We start from the raw sequence: 24,531 nt of genomic DNA, 5'->3' as shown, positions 1-24,531 counted from the left end.
TTCTCATGAACTGTAGAGGAGTTCTCAATAACTATTGTATTGCAAGCCATTCTTGGACTGCCATACCTAGGAAATGAAAAGGTGGAATGGAAAGGAAGAAGATATTTGTTAGGAAGTGGGTGAAACCTCTTCTGGCTAATTAAGGTGTCTTGGTGCACTCATTGCCCCCAGAGCTCTCTAGGGATATTATAGTAATAGTGGTGAGTGCTGCCAGGAGAAAGAGCCATTTGAGCCTGTTGTGGCACTGAAGGCAAAGGGCTGGGAAGAGGGAAAGTGATGTGTTTGGAATGTGGTGTGGAAAGCAGGTGGTGAAAGCACAGGGGAGATCTGGATGGAAGACATTACCCAAGCTGAGAGCTTGCCATCTTTACTGGCTCAGCTTCTAGTGATACAAAAGCATTGGTGAAATACTAAATGAAACACCACCATAAGGTTTTTGGCTGTTTCATACAGGATATCTCATTTGCCTAACTTTGGTCTGAAAAAGTTATTCCTAGTTATTCCTATCTAGGGGTTGCTGCGGAAATACAGAGTCTAGTGGGATGATCAAGATCTAAAGTAAACAGTTTCTAATTTTTGCTTTACTGAGAGCTCAATATACAAGTTTTGTTATTTCCATACATGTTTTCCACAGTCGCTTGTTGCACTAATTTTAGTCCCTTAAAACAATGGGAGGAAAATTGTACATGGCAAAATATTGTAGATTAGGCAGCAGGGAAGATTTTGCAGCCTACCCAGATTCTGAGTCACAAATGAGATATCCAAATTTGCCATTCTTCAGAACCCCCTTTGTGGTTTGCCTGAATCTGAAATTTTGTTCTCTCATACAACAGTGTTATTTCTACCACCTAATAAATTGCCGTAACTTAGTATATTTATGTGATCTGCTAAAACTTTTGATATGTTGTGTTAAAGTATCTCATACTGCATCTCTTAATACAGTCATCTTTACTCAGAAAGTGGCCTCAGATTAGCCCAGCTTCTGGGCTATTTTAACTTTCCTGTTATAATTGAATAGATACAACTCAGGCTCTTCAGGCCTTATTTATAGTAGTTATAGCACTGCACTTCCTTCCTCAGGGAAAAGATATGTACACTGGCAAAAGAGTTGTTTTGCTGTTACTGCCCTTACCAGTTCCAGGAATTCAATGTCTATTCACTTTTAGGCTGGTATGACCATGGCTTCAGACCTTGGGTCAACCTCAGTGAAAGGGAGCTAAGCTGATTCAAACTACCTTGCTTCTCATGCAGGCAGAGTATACACAGACAGTTGCAGCTACCCTGCAGAAACTTGTTTTGTCTATCTAGGGACTCCTCTGGAGTGTCTGCCAGCACGCTTGTCAGAGAGGTGTGCAATGTTTTTTCCCCACACTCTTAACCAGTGTCTCTCTGCCAGTAAAACTTCTAAGTTTAGGCAGGCTGTATGGTGAATGCAGCTGTATCAGTAAAGCTCATTTCTGTATTAGAAGAGAACAGTGTTGTACCATTGTAAGGAACTTTATCATCACACTTATATTAGGGGCTAATATCACCATAAGCACTTTGGCACAAGTGAGAATTAGGCCATTTATCTACTGCACACCCCACTGCCGATGAAAGGGCTCAGTTACAATCATCTCTGAACTTCTTAGGAAAACTGAAGGATTTACTGACTGAGACAAGTTAATATATCGCTGGAGAGATTCACAATGTCATGCAGTTCTAGTGGAGAAAAAAAGCATGGGAACTAAAAAAAAAACATCTAGCAGTTACCATAGCCACCTGATGGGCCATTGCATGTTTGCTGGCTGGTGGCATCACCCTTGTTTGCAGAGTTTGTTGGGCTAGCCAAGCTTTTTTGTCTTAATCATTCATGCAGTTCTTAATAAGATGTGATTCTGTAACCACCTCAAAGGGGTTATTTTTGGCTGAAGAAAAGGCTGCACCTAGATTTCATGCATTTTATTTTCAAAAAGATTGTTCAAGAGGAAAGAAAAACTCAGTTGAAAAAACACTGGAGTATAAGAAGAGCATGACAGAATGAAGAAAACTGCATTGCCCTTAAAATTTTAGTAGATTTTTCACACAGTTTTTTCCCTGTATTGTCTGGCTTTGTAACCCGAGTATCATTTCATTTTATGTCCCTTACCTGTTAGGAACATGTACATGCTTTTTATGAGGACTGTGAGGGATTGCAAAGTATTTTACTGGTCATTCTGTGTACACTGCAGTTGAGTGGGAACTGTTTTCCCCATTTTCTGGGGAATTCCAGAATTGCCATTTCAAAATTGTTTACATCACAAAATGGTTCAGACAAACAGGCAAGTTTGTCTGCCAGGAACCAGAATTGTCCAAAATTTGTCCTTTACCTGAGAGCTTTAAGCCCTTGTGTTTGAAGAGTTTTCTGGCAAGTACATAACTTTGTACTTAGTGGTTTCAGTAAGACATGAAGAAGCTGAAGGAGGCAATATCTGTGTCTGCCATTGCTCACATGAGAGGATATATGGGAGGAAGGTGCTTACAGCAGTAATCTGTACCCTCAGAACAAGATTTCTAAGCCTTTCCTAGTACCCAACGTGTAGGCTCTAGAGGTGATGTTTCTGCTACACTTTCCCCTCCCCTGTCTGTACACAAAAGATTGCAGTACTACCATTTAATAATATTGTGAGGAATCATCTATTCCTTTAACATAAATGCTCTGCAACATGCCACTGCAGGGACCTGAAAAAATGTTTAAAAACAATTGACTCTTGTCTTTCTCAAGCAGTAGTAAACTGGTTTGGATGGGCAATAGCAGGGTTTAAAGGCAAAGATTGACATTGATCTGAACCAGCAAAATTTCTGCCATAATCTAGGATGAAGCCAGACAGAGCCCTGAACTGAAGCAGGGGAAGGCTGAGAAAGCTTTTGCTTGTCTTGACTTACTGACCATGGAAGTGCACTGCAGGCTCCCACCTCAGCACCCCAGCACAGGCTGTGAGGTGTTCAGGAAGGGTCTTTCTTTTCTCACAGAAATGACATCAAACAAATCTTCCAGGAGAGTGAAAGCAAAGTCAGCAGCTAAAATGGATTCACTAGTGTTTCAGTTGGGTTGTTAGCTGTTTTGGATTACTCTTAAAAGAGAAATATAACTGTCTAGTTCTCCTTCTTAGGTGGACCAAAACCAAATTATGAAGTTTTCATTATTTTTTTTCTCAGAACAGGAATCATGTCCATCATGTACAACAAACTAGGCAGGTTGTCTCAGGTGTCTCTTCTCAAGAGTTCAAAACACTCTTGCCCTGTATTACTTAAGCTTGCTATGGAGCAAAGGCAGAGACAACTCCAGAGTCTCTAGGATCTTTCTAGGCTTTAGTAAATGCATGCAGGAGCAGAATACCCCTTGTTTCTGGACTATCCTTATCACTCAGGTGGGTTTCAGCTTAAGCACATGCTGATGGACCATCAATAAGAAAAGACAGGTAATAAAACACTGAGAGCGAGTTTCCACATCCCCCTTTCCCTCCTTCAGGTCTTTGCATACGTGGTTCTTTTTGGCTGGAGCAGAATTTTAGAGAGGTCAGGTTGTTTCAGACCTTTGAACCCCACTGTTCTGTATGTCCTTTGAAACACTCTGTTCTTACTTACAGCTTCCAACCTCTTTACATCAGCACATTTGGTGTAGGAATCTGCTCTTTGGATGTTAGCAAATATGACCTGTCCAACTTTCAGGATGAGTGTTGTTTAATCTTGAGTCCTCCACTCAGCTTTTCTATTTTTTCTAGAACCATTTCTCAGGGGACGAAGTGCAAAAAGCTAGTTTCTGTAAACGCCTGGAGTTGGTTAAAGGAATTTGGAAAAATTCAGGGGATTTGAATATAAAGGGTACAGTGTGTTTTCTGCTTTTGATTTTTTTTCTGCCTCTACATTCATCTATAATTTGTGGCATCACAGTTAAATCATGTTATGCCACTGACATTTTTGTATGGTGTAATCATTCCTGATTGCTGTCTCTGCCAATTACCATAAAGACAATTTTTTTATTTCCAAATGTTTGAGTAAAACAGGTCTCTCAATAAAAATAAAGTAGCATTAATAGATGAGATAAGTTTCATGTCACCTTGTCAGCTTTTTTACCAGTTTCTTTCAAATCAACAGAAACTTGCTGTTCTCAGCAAGTCTTAAGAAACATGGGTTGCTGGAAGAGAATCAGTTTATATTCTATCAAGGCTTTGCCTCGCCATGAAGTAAATAAATGTATGATTCCCATGTTTTTGCACTGTACCATGTGTACCTCAGTTGAACTCCTGGCAGTGCCCTGGCACATATGCCTTGGTCTTTCTAGTTGCTCTCAGTGTATGGTCATGAAGGAGGCTGTCCACCCCCTCAGACAGGACATTCTGACACTCCTGCCCTGTGGCTGGCCTCAACAGTGCAGCAAGGAAACTGCTTTCTGAACAAAACATAGCTCATAGGCAAAATGAAAGGCTGTGTTGTGGCCTGGCTCTGGAAGTGTCAGTTGAGTCTAGCTGGCTTGGAAACATTGGGAAGCTTCCTCTGCTCTGGCCATATGCCCACAGTCTCCACTGCACTGCTCTCCCTATCCAGATACCTGAGTCTTCAGGGTCAGGAAATCACCAGGCAGTCCTAGAGCCAGTATTTGTCACTTTTCAGGCATTGCTTAGGACATACAATCAGTGTTGCAGTAGGATGTTTGAATGGTGTAGTGACAGTTTTTAACTCCAGATGAGTTTTAATCATTAGTGTGGCTCATATGTCTTGAGAACAAAACATGACATCTTTTTCCTCCAGAGTCTACAAAATGGCAAGCTGTGTGTTAGGATCTTTTCAATTGTGCTTTTAAACAAACACATTCTAGCCTGTCAGCTTGGTTATACTAAAACTTCAGCTAAATACCTGCCCAATTTTTTCTGACACAACCATCTCTTCACTCTCAGCTGGCTTAATCCAATAAGTCATTAGCTGGTGCATTTGAGACAGGATTGTGAGCAGTGGTGAGAGAATTCACTGACAGCTTGCTGTTGGTAGCTTACAGGCACTGGCTATAGCTACAGTCTTATGTAACTCATTAGAAAATGGAAACCAAAGGTGCTGAAGTTCACTTCAGCATTTCTCAACAGCACAGAAAGCTTAGGTTAGTTTTCATATGTTTATAAGTCAGCATCATTAGACAGCTCTTCCTTTTGGATGATTTGTTTAATGAGAAAACCTCCTCATGGGATTATTTAAAGATTTAGGATTGTTTTGGTTTGGTTGGGGTTTTTTTACTATGGATGTTCTACAGTCATAAAGTTTAGCTTTTGCTCATTTTTAGCCACACAAAGTTGTTGCAAATTGCAACATCTTGCATCCCTTCTCAACTCTAATAACTGTACCATCAGGTAATATAAATAACAAGTCTTTCAAAGAATGTGTTATCTGTATCAACCTCATGAATTTGAAAAATCTGATATTTAGTATCTCTGTGCATTAGTTCTGATTTGTAAAAACTATGAGATCTAATTGGCCTCTGTATTTCTTTTTTATTTTTGATTAACAGGACTCAAATGTGGATAGGACTATAGTATTTACTTTAGTAAAATCTTGTGTTTTGCAGATGACTGACTGATGTATGGACCTCTGACATTTGGACACCATGAGGAATTTATTTTGATTCATACAGTTAAGGAGAAGGATAATTTTTTCCTTGCAGTTGAGCTAGTCTTTATTTTTCAGAAAGCACATCAATGTAAAGACCTTATGTGTGAAATTTCTTTTACATCATTCCAGCTTTAATGTTCAGTGTTTGTGTAGGTTCACTCTCCAGTTAGCAGAGAAACAGACATTGAAGGCTGACATTTCTGAGAATGATGGGCTCTGTCATCTCAAGAGCCATCTGTCTCTCCCCACTGACTCTAGAGGGGACCTGGACAATTAGTTGAGGACAGATTGTCATAAGCAATACTATTAAGAGGCACCCCAAGTGCTAGTGTGGGGATGTGACATCAGCACTCTAATTACTATTGCTTACACATCATATCTTAAGTTTTTCTAATAGCTTCCTACAACAAACACTTGCTAAGACCCTTGATATATTAAATTTTGACTCAGGTAAACGAGAACGCTCCTCTTTATGGTACATCCTAAGACAATGACCCTGTGGAATTTCTATTCTCTTTCACAAACTTAGGCCAACTTCTTTTAATGTCCTTTAATAATCCTGTTTTTCTAGGTTGTGCATCTTCTGTGCTGACAGAGAAACAACCAGAAAATAATCCTGCAAAAAGACCCTTCAGCTTGTTTCCACTTTGTTCTTTTCCTGGGTTAATAGCATCCTCTTCCTTCCTTCCCATTCCTAACAGAAATTTTCATAGCTTACTCTTTAAATCCTCCAAACATGGAGATTTCAGCCTTGAATTCTGTCACCTAGCCATGCTATATCTTCACTGTAAGTAAATAAATGCACGTTTTCCTTAAGATTTCCATGGAGATTTCAGCCTTGAATTCTGTCACCTAGCCATGCTATATCTTCACTGTTCTTCTTAGAAGAAAGTTTTCCTTAAGATTTAAGCTTCATTATTGTGGCTGCACTTTAGAGTCCATTGATACTGCCTTTGTAGTCTTCCAGTCCTGGGATATGGAACAGTAGTGGTTTACTCAGCACCATACACAGGACAAACTTTACTTTCCCCCTCTTCTCTCATTTCACAGAAATGCAAAAAGTCATGAGTATTTTCTCTTTTTAGCAATGTTGTTTGGAATTTTTAATCTCTATGCAGAGTATAGGTGTTACCTGACAATAGGTTACCTGTCTGTCTATGCACCACTAACATAATTCCTTCTTAGTCTTACACAGTGGAGAATCTGGGGTATACATAGGTGAAACAGTCCTCCTGAATTTGTGATGGACAAAGAATTACTAATGAGTCTTAATAAGGAAAGGCATGCTGGAAAAGTAGCCACCAGACTGAGTAACTATAAAAATAAATTCAAGGCTGTGGAAAAAACCATTCTGCTCCTAGATTCAACTCTGATTTCTCGAGAAAAGACTGGCAGACTGTAGCAGCTGACAGGCTATTGTTCTTCACAGACACAGAATCTGCTGAGACAGGAAGGTGCTGAAATGGATAGCTAAGTTTTAACTTGCATGCAGTTTTAACTTGCACTGCCAGGACAAACAAGCTTTCTGGATAATTTCCTAACAAGAAATCAGGATATTGTTTTACTTCAGGGATGTATTAACAAGAGAAGGTTGCTGAACTAATGATCTCCATGTCATACACAATGCCACAGACTTCCAGAGTTGAAAAAACCCAGTGAAAATTATGGTCCTATTCAGCAGAAAAAATGCTTGACTACAGCCAGCTAAGGTGCACTTACACTATTTGGCTTAACACTCTGCAGCTGTGTGTGGTATAAATGGAAATGAAATGTTTTATAGAGGTTTAGGTCAGTATTCCTTCTACTGTGCTCCTTCTGAGTGGTGTAGCAGCTACAGCTGCATATAAAAGAATATAGTAGCTCCTCAAGTCCAAAACTTATCTTGTGAAAAAGGATCTTATTATGTTTATAAATCTCCAAGTTGTCGCATTCCTTTAACCTTCAGCCTCCACATATACTGGCATAGGACAGGGTTTTCCAGAGCAATGCCATACACCCTGTGCCTGTGTCATACAAACACACAAACAAAAGAGATGGTACTTGCTGTAGCTGGAAGCATCTTGAAGCGAAGTCTACATGAATAAGCATGGAATCTTTGTGACAATTCCAAAGGAAGACCCTGCATTCTTGAACTCTTGATTGAGTTTAACTCTGAATGAGAGCCTGGAATGAGAGTGCCTATTGTAAACACTACTGTGAAATACTGGGTTGTTTATTTGGAGACTCAAACCACACATGTTAGAAAGAACATAGGACCAACTATTACAAAGCTATATACATACAGAACCTGCTCTCAAATGCTTTGAAGTTTAGAGATAAAACAATATTTTACAGCTTTTTTTTTTCGTTATTATTCTGAGTCCTCATTTTCTTCTCTGTCCCTGCTTCAGTGTTTCTTGTGGTGCTCCTGTCATGGAGAGTCTGTGTTTCATTATCATCTCATGGCTGGATACCATCACAAACCCCTTCTTTAGAGCATGCAGGAAAAAACAGACCATGCATTAGCTGACCAGACATCTCTATTTCTGAAACAGTTTTTGACTGAAGCTTGTATCCAAATATTCACTGGTTGGAGAGGATTCTTGTGTGACAGATTGACCATGAACATCAGATAGCTCACTCCACCAAAAACAGTGGTATAGTTATAAGGGCATGGAGAAAAAAATGGGGTTTTTTGCCACTGAAAATGAATTTTCTTCCAATAATGTCAGTATGAGAGCGAATGAAGGCTGACCAGAAGGTAGGAATGAGCCAAGCTAAAGTAAAAAAATAGTTAAGGAAAAATTAAGTCACATTTTTATTACTTTAAAATAACACTATACTTTCCTTATATAAATAAACTCACAAAACAAATATTCAAAATATTATGTGTGGTTTATATAAAAAAATCATACTATCAGATGATGAATTTAGGAGGAACTGTCTCCTCATACATGCAGGATCAGTAGTTACAGACTGAATTACTCAGTTAATCCTCCAGACTGTGGCTACAGAGACAGGATCTTGTCAGTCCCCGTGGTGTACCCACAGGACTTAACTGCATTGGCTAGCCTCACCTGGGCCCTCCACACACTCTGCCCCTGCAGCTAGGTGCCTCTTTTTAGCTCCTGCCTGGGATTTAGTCCCTGCTGAAATTATGTTGTGGGAATACTGATCTCCAGCTCGGCCACAGCCCAGGTTATCAGTGGATCCCCTTGATGATCCCTGTCTGCAAAATGACTCCCTTGCTTGTTCTTAGGCTTCTCTCATTACTCTGGACCTGCTCCATTACTGCTGAGCTGTGTTTTCCCCTGGGATGCCCTCATCAAATCTTATCCTGGTCCTGATTTGTGGATTTACTTCGTGCCTTACCATCAGACCTGACATACTACCATGAATTCACCTGACAATCTGGATCCTTTGCTGACTCTGGCTGCCACCTCTGAGCCCATGCTGCTCATCTTCCTTGGCCAGGGTGAGGTTTGGCCTTTGCCCTGCTAGTCTTGTATTGTGTTCAGCTCCTGCCTCCTCTTCCCTTGAGGAACAGCCAGTCCTCACTGTACCCTGAAAGGTCTATCTAAAGCACTGGTACTGCTGTATTTCCAAATTTCCAAATGTATTTCCATAGATAGTTTGAGGAGAACTCAAACTATCTATGCTACATTTCAAAGACAAAAAATGCTCCAGCACAGAATAATTCTGTATTGCTATTAGCTCATATGGGACTAAAAACAGTGCATCCTAACTTTTGGGTTGAATTTGCTGCTATTTTACACAGATTAATATATTTTCTGTCCTCCTCTATGTGTGGCAGTAATGCAGCCCCATTCTTTTAGTCAGAGTCCTAGAGCTTTATTATTTCCTACAGCTGTGCTAGTAGGATGGCCCAAGTTGCTTAAATGAGAAGGAGACAATTAAACTGACAGCTGTCTACTGGGATGTAGTGGAGCAAATAACTGTCTGTACTTGAAAAAGAAATTGTGCTACAGATACATGACAACATAGCCAATCTCTTTGAACAGGGAGAATAAAACTGTCTGTTCCCTGAAATAGTGTCTGACTATATTTGGAACATTAAGGTATGACTCTGAAAGCTGTGGCTTCAGCAAGCAAAAAGTGATCACAAAATAAATAAAGAAATGAAAATACACACATTCCCACACACTCAAGCAGAACAGGGAAAATAGAAAGGATAAACACAGAGTTCAGTTTATTTACTTTGTTGCGAATGACAGTCAGTGTTTTAGCTAAGAACAACAAGGGCCTTGGATTATTTTTCAAATAGGTGAGGCAGTCTTTTGGTTAGAACCAGAAGAGAAGCAGTTTGAGTCAAAGTGCCTCAAGAAATAAGCCAGATTTTCAGAGTGCCCAAGTCTCACTTCAGTTTGAAGCCTTAATTAAGTCCTCATTTTAGGGTCAGTACTGGAGACTTCTAAATTTAAGTAGAAGGACTAGGAGTTATCCAAAGCCATTCACGTCAACAGCAGCTCCATGGACTTCAGCAAGCTTGAGCTCAGGTCCTTAATGGGAGTATTTAGCTGCTATGTACATCTACAGAATAAATATATAATATATATGTAATGCATGTATTCCTACAAAATAAACCCATATATTACGTACAGATTTTCCTTCCTACCTAGCATTAATAAAGAGGGTTAAGCATGCCATTTTTCTTTTTTTTTTTCTCCTAAGGCAACCCATTTCAGATATGAACAATCACGTTTTTGCATGTTAAAGATTACACAGTGAGTTATTAACTTTAAACACCCTTCATTCCTGAAAGCTATGTGGTAGAGACATTTTAGGTTGGGGCAACTCCTCTTACATAAGAGAGTTTTTCTGCCAAGTTATTACCTCAGACACTTTTTGTGTTGTAGGTGAATATTTATATAGAGATTTCTCCTCCTCACAAAAGGCCTACTGGAAAGCCTGGATATCCAGAATACGGCAAAAGCAGAAATAAGGCAGTCTTGGGCTTGAAAAAACTGAAGAAAGACATCTCCAAAAAGAATAGACAAAATGAAACTAAATGCTGATTTGTAATCCTGTCTTCTGTGAAGTTTTCCTCCCTCCTACTGCTTCCAGCATAAGCAGAGCTCTCTTGACACCTTGCAGAAACTTAGGAGCACCTGGCTGGCTCTCAAGGGTAAGTCTCAACTTGTCTATGAGTTCACTAGAAAAACACTAGCATGTTGTTCTTCTTCCACCTGATATTTATTTTCAGTTTGCCTACAAAGGCTCTGGTCAGTGCAGTTTCTGTTTCTCAGAAATTACACCAAATGAATGCTGATATGCTTGGCTTGCAAATTAAAGTGCCAAGTTAAGCAGCTGTCCTGAAGGTCTTGGGCTCCCTTGGGTGCCTGAGGTTTCAGTGTCCTTACAAAAAGAATAGAGAAGATGACAAAAATACATCCTCCTTTATTTTTTTCTTTTCACTGGTTTGTTGGTCTGGGGACAGCATGTACTAGTTAACAAGTTCTGCCCTTTGCTATTGTTATCCTAAATTGGTACTCTTTGGGCAACTAGACGACTCTGTTGCCTGTTGTCAGGCTCCCTTTAATGTGTATTTCGATTAGGGTCAGCCTAAAAAGACTAGTGTGGGTGTCTGGCTGGAGCCATACAATAGGGTTAAGAACTACTCAGTCAAATTCACTTTTTTACCTCTGTCAGTAAAAAATATTACCGTGTTTAACAGGGAGGAAAGTAAGGGGTTTCTCACTAGTCTGACTTTTAAGGAGTGGTGTCTATGAATGAACTGGAGGAAGGCTGAAAAATCCTGCAGAATAAAACTGCTTTGGCCCCAAAAAAGAGGTGTGAGCAAAGAAACTTTCAGACACTGGCTTACTTTTCACTCCCAGTGGAGTCAGTGAAGATGCCTGTAATTGATTTCAAAGGGAGAAAACCATGCCAGCATTTGTACAGAAGTATTTTTTATATACTTCAATACATGGAACCAAAGTTCTGGCTCTTCTGTAGCTTATGTAATGGAGTAATCTCCAAGGAAAGGGAAAATTGGCTGCCATATAGATGTGGAAACATTCATTAATCATTGGATCAGCACTCTAAACATTTCCTGTTTATATCCAGAGTGACACTTCTTTAAATTATATTGCCAGTTTTAATTTGGCATAGATGTCTTATTTTGTAAAAACAAGCTGTTATCAAATTTAACAAAAATAGAACAGTTTCCATGAAGAAAATTATTCTGAACGGCCTTTGGTACAGATCATGTTTCAGAAAACAAACTTTCTTCAAAAGTTTTGATCTAGTCACCTCAGACTGAAAAACTGAAGGGAAACTTGTTGAAAAATAAAAAATGAAAAAAAAAGGGGGGTTGAAATTGTCCTGTATTGTCCACTTCAGATGAAAAAAATGAATTATTAAAGAGATGTGCAATTTTCTGGCTCAGGTCATAGTAAATGAGCCTGTGGTGGATATCTGTTTAAAAAGAATTTGCAGTTGCACTGCTCACACACAATTACATCCATTCTGATTATTGCTGTTTGTCCCTCCTGCTGTCTCAGAATTTCCATGATCAACAGTTCTCTCATCCCCAGTCCCCTAGACCTAAACCTACCTCCTTTTCTCATCAGGACCCAAACAACTCACAGATTTTAACATATTTCAGACTACTGCATGAATGTATAAACAGATTTTGCAGGGAGAGAGAGAGCAAAAGGAGTGGGGGAAGGAAAAAAAAGCATCTGAAAGGTAAACCTTCTAATATTCCATTTCTATCAATTGTCTTCAGCATCACAAGGCTGAGTTTTTCATGGTAAAGGCAGATAAGCAATTTCCTATGACGGGGAAAAAAAGCATTTTTGGCACTGAGTTTAACTGATGCAGAGTACCTGTGTCTATGAAGTTAAACAATTTTGCCCTCCGAGATGGGTTGGCTGTATCCAGACCACTAGCTGTGACTGAATCCTGCAAGCCTACCTGGGAATTCTCTGGGAGACCCCCACTTGGCTTCATCCGAAGCTGTACCCCACTGTGCCACTGCTTGAGCAGTTCAACAGGGAAGGCAGTTCATCAAGAATCACACAAGTTTCCCAGATCTGCTCACTGGTGTGAAGACAGTGTAGTTTCTCCCTGAACTGCAACTACTAAGGACACTCTACCAAAAGAAAAGTGCAGTGAAAGTTCAAGTTATAAAATATTCAGGGTTCCAGGGTCTCTGTGTTGTAATCATGAAGTTTCATTTTGACAGCCTGATGTATCTCTCCTCTCCCCTACACACCTAGCCAGGGAAGTTCCTATATGGTAGTGGCAATACTGGCCACTCTCTATTCCCTAGGGTTTATAAGTGAAGAAGAAAAGGAGTTTAGGAGAGAATATAGTGAAGAATGCATCCAGCCCCCAGTTTTTCCCTTGCCTGTGTGTCTTAGCCATCACATAGCACTAAAACACCATACCCAAATATCAAAATCCCATACCTCTCACCTCTTGGAAAACAGGTAGATGAGTAATTTACCTAAGGCATGGTTGGCTAAAATATAGTAAATACCAGAACACCGTGTCTGTTCCTACTTCTTATCTGTTCTGCTGTTTCAGCACATGAAACAAACAGGCTTTAGTGGCATATAAACTGCTGATGAAAGTGTGAGTCTCTTGTCATATTTTGTGTGAAGTAATGGTGAATCTCAGAGTTTGGCTTGCAAGGTAAAAGGGTCTTTAGTAATCCCAGCAGAAAATCATTGATGTTCCAGTGTTGTGGCATTTTTAAATCAATTCATAAACATTTCAATAAGGAAGGACATTCTAATCCAAGGAAATTTTTCCCAGTGTAAGAAAAACAGTTTTAAATTCAATGGGTTGTATCAAAAGAGGCTACAGAATAACTTAATCTAGTAATAATTTGTAAAATTCAGGTTGCAGGATACAGCCAGCAGAAGGACTGTAAAACTTTGGCTTCTTGTTTGAGCTGTCCTGACATACATTACCCACAACAAAGCAATTGGCCTTTGCCTCTACAACACTGGCTTGTTCTGTGGCAGAGCCAGGAATGTAGGAATGTGGCTCCCAGCCAAGCTGGTGGGGAGAGGAGAATGCCCTCGACCTGGAGGATTCCAGCTCTTTCCATGTCTGCATCTTTTATCCAGCACTTTATGACAGTTGAAGAGGGTGCTTTTCCATGCTGCCCACAGCTGCTGTTCTCCCTCCTGCATCTGCCATTCTCACACTCCCAGCCCGGGTGGTCGTGCTGGGTTTGTGCACTGCGGGCTAGCCAGGATGTGGCTATTGAAAAGACAAACGTGGGGAAGGCCAGAGCTTGGCTATATGTGCATAACAGCAAGTCAGTCAGTGCTCATAGGCTGAGAATACCACAGTGTTTGAGCTAAGGGAAGCTCTTTGTTTGCTTTTCCTTGCACTACTGACTGGGTTACTTCAGCCTAATAGAAGGCTCTTTATTTTATTTTATGCTCTGTGAACCTGACCCATCACAAATCAATTACAAAAAGCTTATAGGTTCTTTCATCCTGCTCCTCCCAGGAAGGGCAGCTGAGAATAATTCATAATGAATAAATCTGATAGTTCCCAGAAGACTGTACTTAGTGGGCTTGAAGTTCTTCCTTCTGCTTCCAACAATCACTGAAAGAGAGAGTTGAGTTTCAGGTGAGGTAGTGGTAGTAGAAGAAAAGATGTTTTACACTTCATTTTTACCAGTGGGCACTTTCTGACTGTTCCTCTGATGTACTCAATAACTTTGGAAAGCGTCATCACCCAGGGTACTCCCAGGAGATAAAGTCAGTAGTAACTGCAGGGCAGCAGGGCTCTGAACACTTTCTTGACACTTCACAGTTCTCCCTGACATCTGAATGTACCAATTTCTGGGAAGTTAGGGTTAAATAAGTGAGTAGTTTATTCTGTTGTAAAGACTATTAGAGGAACTATTGTGAGTTCATCTTGTGGCTGTGTTAAAACTGACTGAGGCCCACCTCTAATTCTAAACTCGTGTTGTAAAGACTATTAGAGGAACTATTGTGAGTTTATCTTGTGGCTGTGTTAAAACTGAGGCCCACCTCTAATTCTAAACTCAGTGGTAGTCTACAGAGAAATTAAATTTATCAGCAAGAATTTAAATTACATCTTTTTCCAAAGACTGTTTATATTCTTTTCTTTAATCATACTTTCATTGGGCCAGCAAATAATAACATTGTAATAACATCATGCCAGACAAGCCACTTCAAAACCAAGAAGAAATAAAAATTACAAACACTGAACTGGCAGAGAAGACGACCACTAGAGATTGCCCAAATGGTGCCACGGTGTCTGCAGACATTGCAGGGAGACAGTGGGATGCTGTAGAAGGGATAAGAACCAGTTCTGGAGGCAGGGTGTTTTTTCAGGACATGGAGAATCACAGTCTGTGGGATTTTTATTACATGGGCCATATTTAAGGCCACGTATGTAGATATCTAAAGTCAGATTGTATCTCTGGGATTTTAGATGGGCAGTGGAGATGTAGGTGCTTTTGAGACCTTACAAGTCACTATTCTACTGCTTTAAAGACTTTAAGAGTTTGGCTTTTTGAGACTGAGGAGTGACACAATCAAAGTTAGGGAATGCATAAATATTGAGTAGCCTCCCTTCCCATTCACACTGATGGGAGTATGGAGAACCTATCCTCTACCTCAGTGTTGCTTTGACCCATAATTTAAAATACCTAGACCCAAAGGTAAGCTCTGACCCACATGAAATTGCTGCAACAAGTGTTGATTTTTGCCAGCTTTTTAATTTCCTTTCTACCTTGCAATGGTGTTGTGATGCATAATTTGAGTTTGCAAATTACTCTGGCAGGAAAGCTTTCTGACAAGCAATGACACAGTATATTGTGTACTTCAGAACTTGACTTTAGGCCAAACAGATAGAAAAGAGCAGGAAGGGGGTCAAAATTTTATTTCATCCCTTATATTTCTGAATCCATGTAGGAAGAACCTGGGTGTGCCCAGAAATAGCCACATGCTGGAGATCCTAATAGTTTTCACTTCTGCTTATGAAACTAGTGGAAGTTTTTCTCATGCCATCCACTCTTGCAGGTCCAACACATTTAGTGCCTCCAGGCTGAGAGAGGAGCCACAGAAAAGTTCAGGCTGAATAATGCAGATTGAAGAGATACCTCTAGGTACCAAGGATGGCTCAGTCCTAGAACCTCCATCTGTTTAAATGTCTGAAATGAGTGGATTCCCAAGGCATAGGAAAGGGAAGTTAGTTCACTACCAACTACTAGTGCATAGTGGAGATATGAACATTTGTGCAAGGAGAACACACAGCAAACAGTACCCACAGCAAACAACCTCTCACTCACCACATGGTTATTAGCTAACTTCTTTAACTTAAAATTTCCTCTCAGTTAAAGGAGAACACTGGACATTTGGAGTTTGTACATCCTTACATCATTTAATAGAGCTAACAAGGAGGAGTGCTTAAACTCCCTATTGCAGCATGGATATCCAAGGACTGTCTGTCTTTTATGCTAATTCAAATACTTGTTGCTGCCTTGATTTTGTGCCTAGCCAGTCCCAGTAACTGATTGCAAGGAGAGAGCTGTTGCTGGCAGTTGAGAGCTGCTATTTGTGAGCAGGTGTGAAGTTGGAGGACTTGGACAAGAGGTGGAAGCCTGATCTGTTGCCTTTCTTCTCAGCTTTGAAGAACCCATATGATTTGTAAGACATATCATGAGCACTTTATGAAGAGAAATGGCAGGAAATCAGAGCAGAAAGGGCTTATACATGGGAACTAACACATACATACCTGTATGTTATCTTGGAATTAATTGTGTGTGTATGTGTGTAGGCATGTGCACGCACACACAAGAGTGTGACTTGTCTCTGCCAGGAAAGGCAGGGAGGAATTCATAGCTGTCAGTAACACAGATGTCCACAACTGAGCTAGTGACTGCACACTTCCTTACAATCAGTGGTGAGAAACAGGCACTTAGCAGAGCACAATTCATCTTATCATCGGAAATTAATCACCTTTTTAAAAGGCTGTTTCTCGCCATTATCTGTAAATGAGCAGAGATCCTTGTTGCAGAGGTGTAATGTGAAGTGAGGTGAATCCCACCTTTCCTGTCTGAGCTCTCTGGAGTATTCCACATGCAATTTACTGTATTATACATTACTTACAGTGCTCTTTGTGTGACCTGGGTGTTCACTTGCCAAAGCCAATGAGTAAACCTGATCTGAATCCAACTGAAAATTATAACAGATTTTTCCACACAACAACCTCATTATTTATTACAGTGGCATATGCTTTCTTAAATACAATCTTAAGTGTAAGAAATCTTCAGGTTTTGAAGGGTTCTTTTTAAAATTAATTGTTCATTGATCTACCTTATAACGTGATTGCACAGGCAGTCACAATCAAAAGAAATTTGGACCATGCTGTGGGGCAAGAGGCAGGAATCTCTTAAACTAATATTTTTGCTAAACTTTCTGTTACTAGAAAGAGTGTGAAGAACTGATTTGGCAGACAGTTTTTACAAGATGAATGACTTTACTTCATCAATAAAATAAACAGAGTAGATATCTGTGTCCTGCAAACCCAGATGGCTAGAATGTTAGAGGAGCTAAATAAACTGTGTAATGGAAATGTTCACATTTCAGTAACATCTACATTGATCACAGTTTTACATTACATAGTGGTTGCCCGAGGCAACCATTGGAACTATATGATCTTTAAGGTCCTTTCCAACCCAAACTATTCTGTGGTTCAATGATTATTTGGCTTGGAACTATATGATCTTCCAGGTTCTTTCCAACTCGAACTATTCTGTAGTTCAATGATTGTATAGAGGCGCATCTTGGAGATGCTCAGGGCAGTTCAGGTCCTCAAATTATGCAGAGAAAATGTCAGATGACACCAACCTGGTTGGAAATCCTTTGCTTATTCATACACAGAGATAATGATACAGGTGAAAAAAAAGGGGATTCCTGTGATACAGCCAGGTTCATTCTACCTAGTTTCAGATGCTGAGATGTTCAAGTCAGAAGTCCAGCTGTTTTAACTCACAGAGTTGAAAGGGACAGCCCTAATGACCAACTCAGATTTGTATTTAAATTGCTCTCCATATCTCCCCTGATGGTAGAGGGATCCTTGAATAAATAAGTACCAAATGCAGCTACTCTGGTTACATGGATGAACATATTTCTGTTAGCACCTTAGCAGCCCTGTAAGGCATTCATAGAGTCCTCAGCAAGTCCATCTGGATTTGGAATGTCAAGGGAAGAGCATATTTCTCCCTAGTTACTCAAGCACGAGTTATCAGTTGCTGTGTTTGCTGATAATCTCAAGATCTCATTCCTGAGAGTGCTGACAGAGGCATGTGTGGTGCAGATCTCAGGCTGTGCTAGCTAGAGGGAACAGTACTTACGAACAGTTCATTAACTCCTCTTGCATTAGGTACTTACACAGCGGATGTTTACAGGCTGTCTTGGCTGGATTTATAATAGCAAATGGTTGCTAGGAGGCGGGAAGAGATTAATCCTAAACAAAAAGCAAGGCAAGAGAATGAGCTTTTGAAAGGGCAAGAAGGATGACCCAGAAAACTACAGGCCTCTCAGTCTCACTTCAGTGTCTGGTAAGGTTATGGAGAATGTTCTGGGAGTCATTGCTCACAGCCAGCACGCCTTCATGACAGGAAGGTCCTGCATGTGGAGAGCACTACTGTCTGCAGTGCTGGAGAGCAGACCACTGCCTCAGGAACTGGAATTCACTGTAAACTTTCCTTCCACTATAAGTAAGAGGGAATTCTACAAACCCTAACTCTTTCAGCATGTTTGTGATGGCAAACAGAATTTTAATGACCCCACAGGGTGCTCTTTGGTATTGCTGGAAATAAAAAGCCTTGTGCAGAAGTCCTGGAGAGTCCAGAGAAGCACCACTAAGATAACTAATGTATTAGAGCATTGCCCCTATTAGGACAGGCTGATAGGGCTGGGAATGTTCAGCATGGAGACGGGAAAGCTCATGGAGCGATCACATCAACATGTGGAGAGATCACATCAACATGTATAAAACCTGAAGGGAATCTGTGAGCCAAAGCCAGGCTCTTTCCAGAGGTGCTGTGTAACAGGCTGAGAGGATATCAGCACAAACTGAAGTACAGGAGGCTCTCTCTGGACAGCAGGATACACTTTCATTTTTTACTGTAAGGTTCACTGAGCACAGAAACAGGTTCCCTGGAGAGGGGGTAGAGTCTCCAGCCTCAAAGACTCTAATAGTCTACATGTTCCATGTAACTCTACATGGTCCTAGGCAACTGGTGACCTGTTTGAGCAGGGGAGTTTGACAGATGACCTCTAGAGGTCACTTCCAACGTTAGCCATTGTGATATTCCATATATGTTAGCCTGGAGAGCATCTGTGGATTTGTGGTTGTCAAAGCTCAAGGCAAGAAAGTTGCCTTTGCACATGCAAAAGGATGCTAGTGGGGAAGAGATCACTTCCAGCTTATCTTTGGATGTCGCTGTTCTTGCAAGCTGTGGAGGAATTAACACACATGACAGCACTAATATTTGCAGGAGGATTTTGGATCTATAGAGCTACATGCCTCCTACGCAAGAGGAATAACTGAGAAAAATTGTTTCATTGTTCCTGATACTTGTTTTTACACTCAGGAATCAGCTTTCCTTGGCATCTTTCCATCTCTGGAACCCAGTTGCCAACAACCTGGTTTGGATTTAGCTGACCTATTATTTGCTTTTCATTTTAAATATTGTAGACCCAAAAAATATAAAAGGGCAAATTTCACTACAACAATGAGTAAGTATTAAATAGATTTTCTTTCATATGCAGTGTGTTCATACCACATGTGTTTGTTAAACACCTGGCCTATATCGTCCTACAGTCATGCTTGAAAGAAATCCTGTGCATGCAGGTTACTCCTCTTTCTCAAAAGTGGCAGCCTCTGATCCAGGACTCTTAGCAGTAAGGAGTCCTGCTGGCTTTTGCAAGAAACCTTAGAACCTTTCCCTGCAAATTAATCAGATAAATAATAAGCCATATTTTTTCCTACTTGATAGGAAAAAATAGCTTTCATAAAACTTTCAAATAAGGTGACATTCTATTTGTTTGGACTCACCAGGAGAAAAGAGAGAATATGAAAATTACCTAGGGATAAATAATTTTGAGGGCCCTGATATGAGTATTTTTCTAACTGAGCTGAAGCAGAGCACGCATAGTAGAAGATCTCTGATTCACGTGGGTGAAATAACTCTGCAAGTGGTGGACCCAAAACATGCTGGCACAGCACAGTTCTGCTTTCACTGCCAGTTGCTATGAGAAGCCCCAATTTTCTCATTCTCCTTAGTCATAACTACAGCCTCTGCTACAACACAACTTTTTTCAGCATGACACACATTCCACTTCCCAATTTGTATTCAGAGACCCTCCCAAGCAGTTGTGGTAGGGTTCCCTAATATGGAAAGTATATTTGAAGAGTGGGCAGAAAATGAAAATGTTATGTGGTCCAGAATCCTCTGGTTTCATACCTTATCCTGTATATATATGAAATGTGCCAAATTGGTCTCTCTGTATGAACTGAGCAATGTACACTAACTATGTGTGTAGGGTAAATGCTTCCTGTTGGTATTTTAAAGCATACAGAGGCAGGCTTAAAATAATGCACCAGCCCAAGAAGTTCTTTAAATAGCACAGGAAATCTGATGAACTCTGAGTACACCAGTGACAGCACAGGAAAAGGGAAAACAGAGATCAAATAAGACTTTGGTAACAGGAATGACAGCGGGGTTATATTCCTCCAGAGGTTATGACAAGCTTGATTCTGATACAGGTAGAATGTCACTAATAAAGAGGATATTCTACCAGGTTGGGTTATCGTCTCCTAATTATGGAGCTGTTTCTGTGGCAACAGACAAAAACCACATTTACCCTGGTTTTGGTGGCTTGTATATCTTTAATGATGCTTCCAGAGAATTAAGAAGAAAGCAAACGGTGGCTCGTGGAAAAGATCAGCATGGGAACATTTTTGTCCTGTTGTCTTGCTTGAACAAGAACACACTGACTTGCTTGAACACACTGACTGCTTGACAGAAAAACTCTTGCTATCAGATGCCATGCTTGGTTACAGTTTTAATTATAGTCCTACAACTAAAATTGTAACTAAAACTGTATATACTAAACTAAACCTCTAACTAAAACTGTAACTTGGTTACAGTTTTAATTATAGTCCTCCTTGTTGGGAGGAGGGGCAAGGGAGTGGGGAGCCTTATTCTTATGGCTGGTACATTGCTGCTATTAACAGTTACTGCAGAATCCATCTCCCTCCCTCCCCCTTGTCTGTTGATTTATGTGGATGTTGCCACACAGAATTACTTGATAATCTCATTATACCTAATCCTGTTTACTCCTACAAAGGAGACTGGCAGAGCTCCCTTGTTTTCCTATTCCTCTTTTCCTTTAGTTATTTCAGAAAAATTATCTATAAAGCATGAACTTTCAGAGTGAATGCTTATCCTGTTTACTGTCATTAATTTCAGACTCACCAAATTCAGCACCCTGCCCTATCTCTTTCTGTAAATATTTTCTTTGAGACAAGCATCACACAAACATGAGCTGTAGCTCTCCTTATGTTCAGTTCACAGTTCACATAATGGCATTATCCTGATGCAATTAAAGATTCTCAAATGACATTTTGCATTTACATTTTCTTTTATACCTTTAAGAAGTGGTCCCCCTTACAAGGTTTCTTCATGGGCAAGGCAGTAAAGAAGACTAAAAGCTGTAAATGTCTACACATATTTTTCATAGTTGAATACTAAGGTGCTTATTAAGGTAGATCCACTAAATTCAGGATATTTCTAAAGCATAGAGAATCACAAGTATAGTTCTGGTGACTAGAAGCTCTGAACAAGATTACTAAAAGCATGTAAATGGTGTTGATATAAATACAGGCATTAGGAGCATGCCCACAGTAAACATAAATCTCGATAGCAGTTGTAAGGCAAGATAAGAACCATAGACACATCTACCTGCTTACCTTTTAAGTGCTGAATGTAGTTAACAATAGCATATTTGACTTGGTAAATATTTCCATAGATAGGCTTAGTAATTTTTGTTTTACCTATTTAGTGCTTGTGAAATGTCCTAAGGAAAATGAAGACTTTATCCTTATTTATATAACCCAGACAGTGAATAAACCCATTTCCTGAGTTTGTTTTAATGGAATAATCCCATTCTGAAGTGATGACTTTCAAAAGCACTGCAGTACACACTATTTAGCACTATATAAGGTTTTGGAGGAAAAGAAGGATCACAATTTCCTAGTAATTACTTTTATGCAGTTCTGAAAGCTATATTACAGTTACTTGTACTGTTATTCTTCATATAATTTTTATGCTAAATGGGGCAAGAATTGCAGGAGAAAGTAATATCACATTGTTGGCTCAAAAACAGTAGATGAGTTTTCTGGGAATGGAATAAGAACAGTTCCACTCAAAAATCCACATTCAATCTTTTGGACCAAGATGTATGTGAGAAGATTATTTACAATTTAAGCACTACATCTATCTTACTTAATTATCTATTGTACCTGAGAAAACAGTTTCAGCACAGTCACACACAAGCCGTGACTCCATCAACTTTCAGCATCCAGTATCTCAAGACTGCCAGCCCAGGACTACCACACTAAGCATTAGGCATTGCTGATCATTTTATTGCATTAAAGAGTGTATTGAGGCTTCGATAAGGATCTCCACCAGGTAAGTTTTCAAGTAGGAATGATTTTCTGAATAGGAATGATTATCTGATTGTAACAATGCAGAATCTCACTGTGGAGGGGAAAGAAAAAGGTTCCAGCACAGCCTCTGAATTTACAGAACCTAAAGTTATGAGAACAATAAAGTTTCTGTATTGTAGGGCCCAGATTTCAGTACCATAGTACCACTAGGAGCTTCTAAAATCAGTTGCTATGTAGCTGTTTATCTGCTTAAAAGAACTGTGTTGGACTTCCTTCCTTTAACATTTCTGAAATTTCCACCCTCAGGCATTAGGCCTCTCTATTGACCTTCACTCAAAAATCAGAGAGCAAGAGGAAGTACCTGTAAATGGAAGAATTGCTTTCACATCCTTACTCCAAATCATTTAAAGAAGAAAGATTAAAGTTGGGTCCTGCCATCCCCCAGCTAAGGTCTCCAGTCACTGCCCTCTGAATTAGACGTTTAGACTGCTTAAGTTTTTCCAGCTTCTCATAAAATACTGAAGTACCTGCTGGGAGGAGGAATAGAAATCACAGCACTCCAGAACTGTGTCCACAGCAGCAGTTCTCTTTTTCTTGCCTAAAGACTATTTCAAAAATTTGTATTGAGTGAGATAACTTCTACAGGAGAAATAGAAGACAATTTCCCCATTTGACATAGGAAAGATCTGCTCTCAGATTTGAACCAGATGAGATCCCAGGTCACAGGCTGAGTGTTTTAATCAACAGGCTATTAAGTTATTAATGGAGACTTTTTTTTTATCATGAAAACAACTTTTTTGGACACAAATTGATCCAGCTGAGATGCTGATTCACAGAAATTGGAGGTATACACACAGAGACTCCCCCATCAAGTGATAGGAAACACATCCTACTAAATGGTGCCAATTGTGAGGGAGGGGGAGGCTGTGACCAGTGCTGTCAATACACATACTCTTATTGTTTCATCCCAGACTGCTCTAAGCTCCAGTACTCCTGGGTCTCTGTCAGCTACTGAACCTCCAGTTCTTGGCTTGCCACATGCAAAAGATGCTGGGTGTTCAACCAAAGCCTGTTACTTTTATCTAGGTGAGAAGAAGTTACTCTTTCACACTGGTGAATGTTCTTGTAGAATTGACCACCAGTGATGTTCTCAAAGATTTACAGCTGGAATTATGTAAAGCTGAGCCCAGACCTAATTTCCATGCCAGTGTCTTGCTCTTTTCCTCTACTCATCTTCTTCCCTATAGAAATGATTCTTAAAGTACAGAGGCCAGATTTGCAATCAAGTATATCCTGTGGTTGTATGACTGTATAATAATTTACCATAAGAATCCATTAGAAATGCACCTATTATAATGGCACAGGAAGCATCCCAAGTACTTAGCATTTCAAAATTTTCCTCAGTTTCCCTTGTTTCTCTCCTTTAAAATTTGAAAGCTTTTCCAGCACAGAATGTGAGCAGAGCATATTCCCTGGGTAGTTCAGGATGATGGCCTCTGAGGTAAAGGTTTTTTGAGGCAGCTACTGTCTTCCTTCTGCTGCCTTTCTTGCCTGTTTACCTCATCTGCCTTTGCTTTTACCTCTAGGAGTCTTGCAGAACTCTACACAGCTGGGCAGTTAAGAAGCAGAGCCAAGAAAACACTTCACAAATGACACAATTCTGCAATTGACAAACACAATTCTGGGTGACAAACACACAGAGCAGCTCTCCATGTGCAGCTTAGGATTGTAACTTGGTTCAGGCTGCAGAGTGCTGTGTAGCAGAAGACTTTGTAGCCTTCTCTATTGCACTGAGTCATTTTTAGTTTTGAGATAATGACTCAATAGAGCATTTCAGAATAGAGCTTCATTCTAACATCCATCTATGTCTGATGAAGAAACTAAATATCCACTTGAGTCTAAAAATGGTTATATAATTTGCCATATCAATCCTTTACAAGCAGCCTGATTTTACCTTTCACTGCTTCTCTTCATATTCCATTGTAGCTGTGATCCTGGCATCTCAACAGCAGGAAAGAGTGACTGTTCCTAGGAATAAACACAATGGAATTTGAGATTGAAGCATTCTGAGGAGAAATTCTAAGTCATTGTTTCTTTTTTTTTTCAGTTAAATTAGATCCACAGTGGCAATAACACCCTGCAGATATGCACAGACACAGACATACAGACAGATATCCAGAGAAAGGCACTCATGCTCTTTTTGCTTAGCAGGCCACGTAGTGGTTTTTTGCT

The 24,531-nt window shown here is 40.0% G+C and overlaps 1 long non-coding RNA gene across 1 annotated transcript; it reads right to left on the bottom strand.

Annotated features, from left to right (window-relative positions):
- Positions 1 to 13,815: 13,815 nt before the first annotated feature.
- On the bottom strand, positions 13,816 to 24,329 carry LOC120502418. Its single transcript, XR_005627525.1, has 3 exons — positions 24,254 to 24,329; positions 18,012 to 18,087; positions 13,816 to 14,190 (listed from the first exon to the last, which is right to left on the bottom strand). It is a non-coding gene; the product is annotated as an uncharacterized LOC120502418 (long non-coding RNA).
- Between the last annotated feature and the right edge of the window lie 202 nt (positions 24,330 to 24,531).

This window comes from Passer montanus, unplaced genomic scaffold, assembly GCF_014805655.1.
Source record: "Passer montanus isolate IOZ18808 unplaced genomic scaffold, ASM1480565v1 scaffold22, whole genome shotgun sequence".
Lineage (NCBI taxonomy): Eukaryota > Metazoa > Chordata > Aves > Passeriformes > Passeridae > Passer > Passer montanus.
This window is presented reverse-complemented; position numbering and strand designations above follow the sequence as displayed.